Raw genomic sequence first — 11,601 nt, 5'->3', positions numbered from 1 at the left:
AGATCCACAGATGATGCAATCTCTATTGCACTCAACACTGCCCTTTCCCACCTGGACAAAAGGATCACCTATGTGACAATGCTATTCATTGACTACAGCTCAGTGTTCAACACCATAGTAACCTCAAAGCTCATCACTAAGCTAAGGATGCTGGGACTAAACAACTCCCTCTGCAACTGGATCCTGGACTTCCTGACGGGGCGCCCCCAGGTGGTGAGGGTAGATAGCAATAAATCTGCCACGCTGATCTTCAACACTAGAGCCCCTCAGGGGTGCGTGTTCAGTCCCCTCCTGTACTCCCTGTTCACCCACGACTGCGTGGCCAGGTACGACTCCAACACCATCATTAAGTTTGCAGACGACACAACAGTGGTAGGCCTGAACACCGACAACAACGAGACAGCCTATAAGGAGGTGGTCAGAGACCTGGCCGAGTGGTGCCAGAATAACAACTTATCCCTCAACGTAACCAAGACCAAGGAGATGATTGTGGACTACAGGAAAAGGAGGACCGAGCACGCCCCCATACTCATCGACGGGGCTGTATTGGAGCAGGTTGAGAGCTTCAATTTCCTTGGTGTCCACATCACCAGCAAACTAGAGTGGTCCAAACACACCAAGACAATCGTAGAGAGGGCACGACAAAGGCTTTTCCCCTTCAGGAAACTAAAAAGATTTGGCATGGGTCCTGAGATCCTCAAAAGGTTCTACAGCTGCAACATCGAGAGCATCCTGACTGGTTGCATCGCTGCCTGGTACGGCAACTGCTCAGCCTCCGACCGCAAAGGCACTACAGAGGGAAGTGCGTACAGCCCAGTACATCACCGGGGCTAAGCTGCCTGTCATCCAGGATCTCTATACCAGCCGGTGTCAGAGGAAGGACCTAAAAATTGTCAAAGACCCCCACGCCCCCCAGTCATAGACTGTTCTCTGTTCTCTCTATTATCGCATGCCAATCGGTACCGGAGCACCACATCTAGGACCAAAAGGCTTCTCAACAGGTTTACCCCCAAGCCATAAGACTCCTGGACAGGTAATCAAATGGCTACCCGGACAATTTGCATTGTGTCCCCCCCTCTTTACACTGCTGCTACTCTCTGTTTACCATATATGCACAGTCACTTTAATTATACATTCATGTACATACTACCTCAATTATCATCCCCCTCTTCAAAGGGGGGGACACTCTTGACCCAAACTGCTACAGACCTATATCTATCCTACCCTGCCTTTCTAAGGTCTTTGAAAGCCAAGTCAACAAACAGATTACCGACCATTTCGAATCCCACCATACCTTCTCCGTTATGCAATCTGGTTTCAGAGCTGGTCATGGGTGCACCTCAGCCACGCTCAAGGTTCTAAACGATATCTTAACCGCCATCGATAAGAAACAATACTGTGCAGCCGTATTCATTGACCTGGCCAAGGCTTTCGACTCTGTCAATCACCACATCCTCATCAGCAGACTCGACAGCCTTGGTTTCTCAAATGATTGCCTCGCCTGGTTCACCAACTACTTCTCTGATAGAGTTCAGTGTGTCAAATCGGAGGGTCTGTTGTCCGGGCCTCTGGCAGTCTCTATGGGGGTGCCACAGGGTTCAATTCTTGGACCGACTCTCTTCTCTGTATACATCAATGATGTCGTTCTTGCTGCTGGTGAGTCTCTGATCCACCTCTACGCAGACGACACCATTCTGTATACTTCTGGCCCTTCTTTGGACACTGTTAACAACCCTCCAGGCGAGCTTCAATGCCATACAACTCTCCTTCCGTGGCCTCCAATTGCTCTTAAATACAAGTAAAACTAAATGCATGCTCTTCAACCGATCACTGCCTGTACCTGCCCGCCTGTCCAACATCACTACTCTGGACGGCTCTGACTTAGAATATGTGGACAACTACAAATACCTAGGTGTCTGGTTAGACTGTAAACTCTCCTTCCAGACTCACAACAAACATCTCCAATCCAAAGTTAAATCTAGAATTAGCTTCCTATTCCGCAACAAACATCCTTCACTCATGCTGCCAAACATACCCTTGTAAAACTGACCATCCTACCAATCCTCGACTTCGGTGATGTCATTTACAAAATAGCCTCCAATACCCTACTCAATAAATTGGATGCAGTCTATCACAGTGCCATCCATTTTGTCACCAAAGCCCCATATACTACCCACCACTGCAACCTGTACGCTCTCGTTGGCTGGCCCTCGCTTCATACTCGTCGCCAAACCCACTGGCTCCAGGTCATCTACAAGACCCTGCTAGGTAAAGTCCCTCCTTATCTCAGCTCGCTGGTGACCATAGCAGCACCCACCCGTAGCACGCGCTCCAGCAGGTATATCTCTCTGGTCACCCCCAAAACCAATTCTTCCTTTGGCCGCCTCTCCTTCCAGTTCTCTGCTGCCAATGACGCGAACGAACTACAAAAATCTCTGAAGCTGGAAACACTTATCTCCCTCACTAACTTTAAGCACCAGCTGTCAGAGCAGCTCACAGATTACTGCACATAGCCCATCTATAATTTAGCCCAAACAACTACCTCTTTCCCTACTGTATTTATTTATTTATTTTGCTCCTTTGCACCCCATTATTTCTATCTCTAGTTTGCACATTCTTCCACTGCAAATCTACCATTCCAGTGTTTTACTTACTATATTGTATTTACTTCGCCACCATGGCCTTTTTTTTTTGCCTTCACCTCCCTTATCTCGCCTCACTTGCTCACATTGTATATAGACTTATTTTTCTACTGTATTATTGACTGTATGTTTGTTTTACTCCATGTGTAACTCTGTGTTGTTGTATGTGTCGAACTGCTTTGCTTTATCTTGGCCAGGTCGCAATTGTAAATGAGAACTTGTTCTCAACTTGCCTACCTGGTTAAATAAAGGTGAAATAAAATTAAAATTAGCCCAACTAACCGGTGCTCCCACACATTGGCTACCCAAACTATCTGCATTGTGTCCCGCCACCCACCAACCCCTCTTTTACGCTACTGCTACTCTCTGTTTATCATATATGCATAGTCACTTTAACCATACCTACCGTTGAAGTCAGAAGTTTACATACACCTTAGCCAAATACATTTAAACTCAGTTTTTCACAATTCCTGACATTTAGAGTAAAAATTCCCTGTCTTAGGTCAGTTAGGATCACATCTTTATTTGAAGAGTGTGAAATGTCAGAATAATAGTAGAGAGAATTATTTATTTCAGCTTTGATTTCTTTCATCACATTCCCAGTGGGTCAGAAGTTTACATTAGAGGTCGACCGATTATGATTTTTCAACGCCGATACCGATTATTGGAGGACCAAAAAATGCCGACACTGATTAATCGCCCGATTTTTTTTTAAATGTATTTGAAATGCTGACAATTACAACAATACTGAATGAACACTTATTTTAACTTAAAATAATACATCAATTAAATCAATTTAGCCTCAAATAAATAATGAAACATGTTCCATTTGGTTTAAATAATGCAAAAACAAAGTGTTGGAGAAGAAAGTAAAAGTGCAATATGTGCTATGTAAGAAAGCTAACGTTTCAGTTCCTTGCTCAGAACATGAGAACATATGAAAGCTGGTGGTTCCTTTTAACATGAGTCTTCAATATTCCCAGGTAAGAAGTTTTAGGTTGTAGTTATTATAGGAATTATAGGACTATTTCCCTCTATACCATTTGTATTTCATTAACCTTTGACTATTGGATGTTCTTATAGGCACTTTAGTATTGCAAGTGTAACAGTATAGCTTCCGTCCCTCTCCTCGCTCCTCCCTGGGCTCGAACCAGCAACACATCGACAACAGCCACCATCGAAGCAGCGTTACCCATGCAGAGCAAGGGGAACAACTACTAGAAGGCTCAGAGCGAGTGACGTTTGAAACGCTATTAGCGCGCACCCCGCTAACTAGCTAGCCATTTCACTTCGGTTACACCAGCCTCATCTCGGGAGTTGATAGGCTTGAAGTCATAAACAGCGCAATGCTTGACGCACAAGAAGAGCTGCTGGCAAAACGCACAAAAGTGCTGTTTGAATGAATGTTTACGCGCCTGCTTCTGCCTACCACCGCTCAGTCAGATACTTAGATACTTGTATGCTCAGTCAGATTATATGCAACGCAGGACACGCTAGATAATATCTAGTAATATCATCAACCATGTGTAGTTAACTAGTGGTTATGATTGATTGTTTTTTATAAGATAAGTTTAATGCTAGCTAGCAACTTACCTTGGCTTACTGCATTCGCGTAACAGGCAGTCTTCGTGTGGAGTGCAACGAGAGAGACGCAGGTCGTTATTGCGTTGGACTAGTTAACTGTAAGGTTGCAAGATTGGATCCCCCGAGCTGACAAGGTGAAAATCTGTCATTCTGCCCCTGAACAAGGCAGTTAACCCACCGTTCCTAGGCCGTCATTGAAAATAAGAATGTGTTCTTAACTGACTTGCCAAGTTAAATAAGGGTATAAAAAATAAAAATTATAATAATTTAAAAAATATTTAAAAAAAATAATATATATATATATATATTTTTTTTTAAATCGGCAAATCGGTGCACAAAAATACCGATTTCTGATTCTTATGAAAACTTGACATCGGCCCTAATTAATCGGCCATTCCGATTAATCGGTTGACCTCTAGTTTACATACACTCAATTAGTATTTGGTAGCATTGCTTTTTAAATTGTTTAAATTTGGTCAAACGTTTTGGGAAGCCTTCCACAAGCTTCCCACAATAAGTTGGGTGAATTTTGGCCCATTCATCCTGACAGAGCTGGTGTAACTGAGTCAGGTTTGTAGGCTTCCTTGCGCGCACGCGCTTTTTCAGTTCTACCCACAAATTTTCTATAGGATTGAGGTCAGGGCTTTGTGATGGCCACTCCAATAAGCCATTTTGCCACAACTTTGGAAGTATGCTTGAGGTCATTGTCCATTTGGAAGAACCATTTGTTACCAAGCTTTAACTTCCTGACTGATGTCTTGAGATGTTGCTTCAATATATCCACATAATTTTCCTGCCTCATGATGCCATCTATTTTGTGAAGTGCACCAGTCCCTCCTGCAGCAAAGCACCCCTACAACATGATGCTGCCACCCCCGTGCTTCACGGTTGGGATGGTGTTCTTTGGCTTGCAAGCCTCCCCCTTTTTCCTCCAAACATAACGATGGTCATTATGGCCAAACAGTTCTATTTTTGTTTCATCAGACCAGAGGACATTTCTCCAAAAAGTACGATCTTTGTCCCCATGTGCAGTTGCAAACCGTAGTCTGGCTTTTATATGGCGGTTTTGGAGCCGTGGCTTCTTCCTTGCTGAGCAGCCTGTCAGGTTATGTCGATATAGGACTCGTTTTTACTGTGGATATAGATACTTTTGTACCTGTTTCCTTCAGCATCTTCACAAGGTCCTTTGCAGTTGTTCTGGGATTGATTTGCACTTCGCACCAAAGTACGTTCATCTCTAGGACACAGAACGCGTCTCCTTCCTGAGCAGTATGATGGCTGCGTGGTCCCATGGTGTTTATACTTGCATACTATTGTTTGTACAGACGAACGTGGTACCTTCAGGCGTTTGGAAATTGCTCCCAAGGATGAACCAGACTTCTGGAGGTCTACCATTTTTTTCCTGAGGTCTTGGCTGAGTTCTTTTGATTTTCCCATGAGGTCAAGCAAAGAGGCACTGAGTCTGAAGGTAGGCCTTAAAATACGTCCACAGGTACACCTGCAATTGACTCAAATGATGTTACCACTGATAACTTGAATGACCCTAGAAAGTTTTGGAATGCTATTAAGTCTATGTCTGGTAACAGTGATGTTAATGAATTATCATCATGTGTTTTGAAGGACTCTGTTGCTATATATGACAAAACTGAAATGCTGAATTGTTTCAATGAGCACTTTGTATCATCTGGTAGGCTGTTTGATTCAGTGTCCTCTGTCTCTGTACAACCCTGTGTGGATGAACCAGTGAGAGCTGGTCAAACTTTTAGCTTTTTGCCATTCTCAGTGCAGGTGGTACATAAAGCCCTGAAATCCTTAGATCAAAGAAAGCCTGCAGGTCCTGATCTTTTGGATCCCTGCTTTTTAAATCTGGCAGCTGATTTCATAGCTGAACCACTTACATATCTGTTCAATCTAACCCTGGAATGTAATGAAATTCCAAAGATCTGGAAATCAGCATTTGTCCTACCACTTTTAAAAGCTTGAGATCCAACTCTTTTAAATAATTATAGGCCAATCTCAAAGCTGTCACCCCTGGTGAAAATACTTGAAACCCTTGTAAGTGAACAGCTAAAAGAGTTTTTATTTACTAACTCTATTTTATCAATGTACCAATCGGGCTTCAGGAAGAAGCATAGCACAATTACAGCAGCCATGAAGGTTTTAAATGATATCACTGAAGCCCTTGACAAAAAACAGCACTGTGTCTCACTTTTTATTGATCTCTCTAAGGCTTTTGATACAGTTGATCATGCTATACTAAGGCAGAGATTGTTGAGTGTAGGTCTTTCGGAGCATGCAGTTGCATGGTTTGCTAACTATCTGTCTGATAGAACTCAGTGCACTCAATTTGATGGGCTTATGTCTGTTAAATTGTCTGTCCTCAATGGTGTGCCCCAAGGCTCTATACTTGGTCCTCTCTTATTCACTATTTATATAAATGATTTAGACAAAAATGTCCAAAATGCACAACTTCATTTTTATGCTGATGATACTGTTATTTACTGTTGTGCCTCGTCTCTTACAAAAGCTTTCCAGAACTTGCAAACTACTTTTTATACTGTACAACATACCTTGTGTCAATTGAAGCTTATCCTCAATACTGACAAAACTAAACTAATGGTGTTTTCTAATGCAAGAAATAGACCTCTGAACCTTTCACCTATTACTACCTGTCAGGGCAAGGAGATTGAGGTTGTAAACTCATATAAATATCTTGGAATTCTAATTGATGACAGCCTCTCTTTTAAATTGCATATTCAACAACTTACAAAAAATTTGAGGCTGAAATTGGGATTTTATTTTAGGAATAAGGCCTGTTTTTCTTTTGAAGCCAGAAGGAGGCTAGCATCAGCTACATTTATGCCTTTACTCGACTATGGGGATATTTTATATATGAATGCTTCCGCTCAGTGTTTGAGATCAATTGACACTCTTTACCATGGCACTTTGAGATTTATTTTAAACTGCAAAACCCTTACGCACCACTGCACTTTGTATACCAGGGTTGGCTGGCCTTCTCTAGTCACTCGTAGGCTCAGTCACTGGTATACTTTTATTTACAAAGGCATTTTGGGTTTACTACCTTTTTATTTGGGCATTTTTATTGTTCGGAAATGTGGTGGGTACTCTTAGTTCGCTGGACTTTATCCTGCTAACTGTTCCAAATGTCCGAACTGAATTTGGTAAAAGGTCTTTTATGTACTCTGTGCCATCGTCTTGGAACACCTTACAAAATAATTTTAAACTGGAAGAACTTGTTCCGATTGGTGTTTTTAAATCACTGATGAAGGATTTTGAGGCTGATTCCCTGACCTGTCAATGTTTTTAATTTGCTGTTTTTGATTTTGTTATACTCTTGTGAATTCTATGGTCTTTACTAGATTACTTGTAGTTTTTCATGTTGTTTGTCTGTAATTTTTGTAATGACTTGGTGCTGCCTATCTTGGCCAGGACGCTCTTGAAAAAGAGATTTTAAATTTAAATGAGCCCTTCCTGGTTAAATAAAAAAATTAATAATAATAATTAGCCTATCAGAAGCTTCTAAAGCCATGACATCATTTTCTGGAATTTTCCAAGCTTTTTAAAGGGACAGTCAACTTAGTGTATGTAAACTTCTAACCCACTGGAATTGTGATACAGTGAATTATAAGTTAAATAATCTGTCTGTCAACAATTGTTGGAAAAATTACTTGTGTCATGCATAAAGTACATGTCCTAACCGACTTGCCAAAACTACAGTTTGTTAACAAGACATTTGTGGAGTGGTTGAAAAACGAGTTTTAATGAATCCAACCTAAGTGTATGTAAACTTCCGACTTCAACTGTACATGTACATACTACCTCAATTAGCCCGACTAACCGGTGACTGTATACAACCTCGCTGCTGTTATAGCCTTGCTTCTGTTATTATTCACTGTCTTTTTACTGTTGTTTTTATTTCCTTACTTATCTATTGTTCACCTATTACCTATTTTTTACTTAAAAATTGCACTGTTGGTTAGGGCCTGTAAGTAAGCATTTCACTGTTAGGTAGGTCTACACCTGTTGTATTCGGTGCACGTGACAAATAAACGTTGATTTGATTTGACATGGAGTACAGTCTAGTGCAGTCCCTCCCTCTCAGGCCTCAGAGCCTAAGCAAGGTATTTGAGTCTTCAAATGACTGAAGGAGTGGGAATATAAATATTTGTATAATTTTTGGTTAATAATTTTAAGCAGTTTGTGTGGATTAATGTTGTTTTTCCCCTTCCCTGTGTCATGGAATTACTTTTATTTTGTGAATTTTTCACCCCCGCCCAGTTTAAGAAGTAGCTAGCTACTGTAACAAGTTTGACACAATACTGATACTTATTATATTGCCGTTCATAAACTAAGATTATCTAAACTGTTACATCACCCAACCCTAAAGTATTATCCTGGCCTTTGGGTAGACTACCAGTACCTGTGTACAGTGGAGGCTGCTGAGGGGATGTTGGCTCATAATGGCTGGAACAGAGCAAATGGAATGGCATCAAACACATGGAAACCATGTGTTTGGTGTATTTGATACCATTCCACCTATTCCGCTCCCGCCATTACCCCGAGCCCGTCCTCCCCAGTTAAGGTGCCACCAACCTCCTGTGTCAGCAACCCACTTACTGTTCTATGTGGTTCTGAGTGCAGCCAGCTGGCCTGGCACTGGCAGCATGTCTAGTAGACCTTGGTAGCAGAGAGGCGTGTCTCTTTGTTGGTACCCTGCTTGGTACTGGACGGCTGGGTACAGTGGCCTTTTTCTGTGTCAGTGGCACTCGTTTTGCATTGTTGGTAGCCAAGCATCTAAAAAGACACAGATGTAAGACATTTAGCTAGCTAACCAACTAGCAAACTAGACAACTAGTATCTAGCTAGCTTGACATTAGTTATATGCATAATGCACCACAAGTAAGTTAGCTAGAAAGCAAACTGACAAAAAAGTCAACAAAGGTGTTTCTCTGTAACTAGCTAACGTTAGCTAGCTACGTAAGCGAACTGTAATTAACTACAGTACTAAGTTAGTAAGTTAGCTAGCTATGGTAGTCTGAGCAGCCTTTGTTGACACTCGGTCCACGCTATACCCACCTTTGAGGGCTCGTGCCCGGGGATTTTGTGGTCATGATTTTCTTATTTTAGGACGTCTGCACTTCTTTTCGCCTGTAGGTCCTCTACCCTCGGTTGGCGGTGCCTTCATCCAAACCCTCTCTAAAACTGCGGAAAAGTTGTCTAGCTTCGTCCAGTAGTCATGGTTACAGATAGGCTGCACGCATAGAAAAAGGAATTGGAATACTAGAACGGTAACCTTTTTATGGTTCTCCAAATGTCAGCCATGTTGTTCAGGTAGATGGTCAAACATGGTTTGCTGGCGCTGAGATATTGTGTAAAACAATAAATGAGAAGAATGTATCTGCACTGTATGTGTGTTAGCTAGCTAGCCAGACAGTTCTAGAGGAATGATTCCATTAATGTTTCAAATGAACTGCTAATATTCCAACATTCCATTCAAACAATGCAGTCAATCCACAGCCATACACTGGCTGAAATCAGTTGATGATAGGACAAGTTGTTAATGCATCAAGTACTGAATATTGTATCATAGTGTAACGACCCTGGGTTTATAAGCGCGGAAATCGATTATGCCGCACGAGCATGCTTTTGAGCATGCTTTTGCGGCACAGTCGATAGCACGCCGGACCTGTTTCATTACATTGGTGTCAGAAGTGACCCTGATGAAGACAGCTTGCCTGTCGAAACGTTGGTAATTAAATATTTTTGCATCTGAGCTCCTAGAGTGTGCGGCTCTCCTTTATTTTCTAGTTTTCTACTCCGCTAGCCAGCACCTCGCCTACATAGGTGTGCGTTTCTTTTTTCTTCTAGTCAGAAGTGATCGAACCTTGCACCCACGACAGTGCGTGTGCTTGGCCGGTGAACGCGTTCCTGTAAGACGACCTCGGGCTAGAAAGTCAAGGGTTCGAGACCTGCTCCCTGCTGTTTCATTACAAAATAATAGCACTCACAGCTTTCCAAGAAAACAAAATCTGAGACATTGATGGTCTGTTTCCATATATTTTAGAGGCTATTTATACAGTACATTTGTATAAAACCCATATAAACTGTATTTATAATTATATGACAATATTTTAGGTCGACTATAATTCCATGACACAATTTCTGATACATCACATGCCTTACTTTTATTTTCCTGCATAAGTAAAAGCAGGAAATGCATCACCTATGCCTCTACCATTCCTTCCAATTAGACTGTTTTTGGATTTCTCCCTGACCAAGATGGCTGCCATTTTCAACCCAATAATGGAGCTTACAGGGTTTATGACACACCCTCTAGTAATTTAATAGGATCTCTATTGCGGCATGTCTAAAGTTTTGAACACACTGCCTCCTAGGGGTTTGGCATTTCTTGACCTGCAGACAAATATGTTTTGAGTACAGTATACTGCCATTCACTTGGTATAAGTCTATAGTGAATCCCATTCCCAAATCTTCAAAAAATGACCCGAGAGTACCACTGAACTATAGAGGCATACGTTTATTAAGTACGGTTTATAAATTATATTCATCCATCCTCAACAATAGGCTAATTACATTTTTGGAGGACCAAAACATTCTGGTGGAAGAACAAAATGGTTTTCGTAAATCCAGAGCCTGTATAGATCATATCTTCTCGGTCTGTACAATAATCAGTAATAGATTACATGAAGAGAAGCATACTTTTGCATGTTTAATTGATTTCCAGAAAGCTTTTGATTTTGTAAATCGGGATCTTTTAGCCTATAGTTTGTTAAAGACAGGGGTTGATGGGAAATTTTATCAAGCAATCCAGTCTCTCTACAAAGTACCAATTGCTTGTGTGCGTGTTAATGAATATGGTACAGATTGGTTTCCCCACACCCTCGGGTGTAAAACACGGAGACGCCTTATCACCCACTTTGTTTGCTTTGATTATAAATGATTTGGCAAAATAAATTAAACAGTTAAATATTGGAATAAGATATGATGATGAAATGCTAAGTATCCTTTTATATGCTGATGATATTATTTTGATGGCAGAAACAGAACAAGACCTGCAGAACATGTTATTATATGCAGTCAATTGGTGTAAAAGATGGAGACTCGTGATCAACCAGACAAAAACACGGATAATACATTTAGAAAAGCTACTAAGAGAAGTGTTTTTCAGTTTTGTTTTGGTGAAGACATTCTGGAGTTTAGTAGCATTTATAAATATTTGGGTCTTTTTATTGATGAACATATTACCTTTCTATACGGAACACCTGCCCTGGCCGACTCAGGAAGTAAAGCTCTTGGGGGAGTTATAGGAGAAACAAAAACACTCAAAGATATT

The sequence above is a fragment of the Salvelinus namaycush genome, chromosome 33 (genome assembly GCF_016432855.1).
Source record: "Salvelinus namaycush isolate Seneca chromosome 33, SaNama_1.0, whole genome shotgun sequence".
Taxonomy (NCBI): Eukaryota; Metazoa; Chordata; class Actinopteri; order Salmoniformes; family Salmonidae; genus Salvelinus; species Salvelinus namaycush.
The sequence above is the reverse complement of the archived record's forward strand: the minus strand, read 5'-3'. Positions refer to the sequence as shown.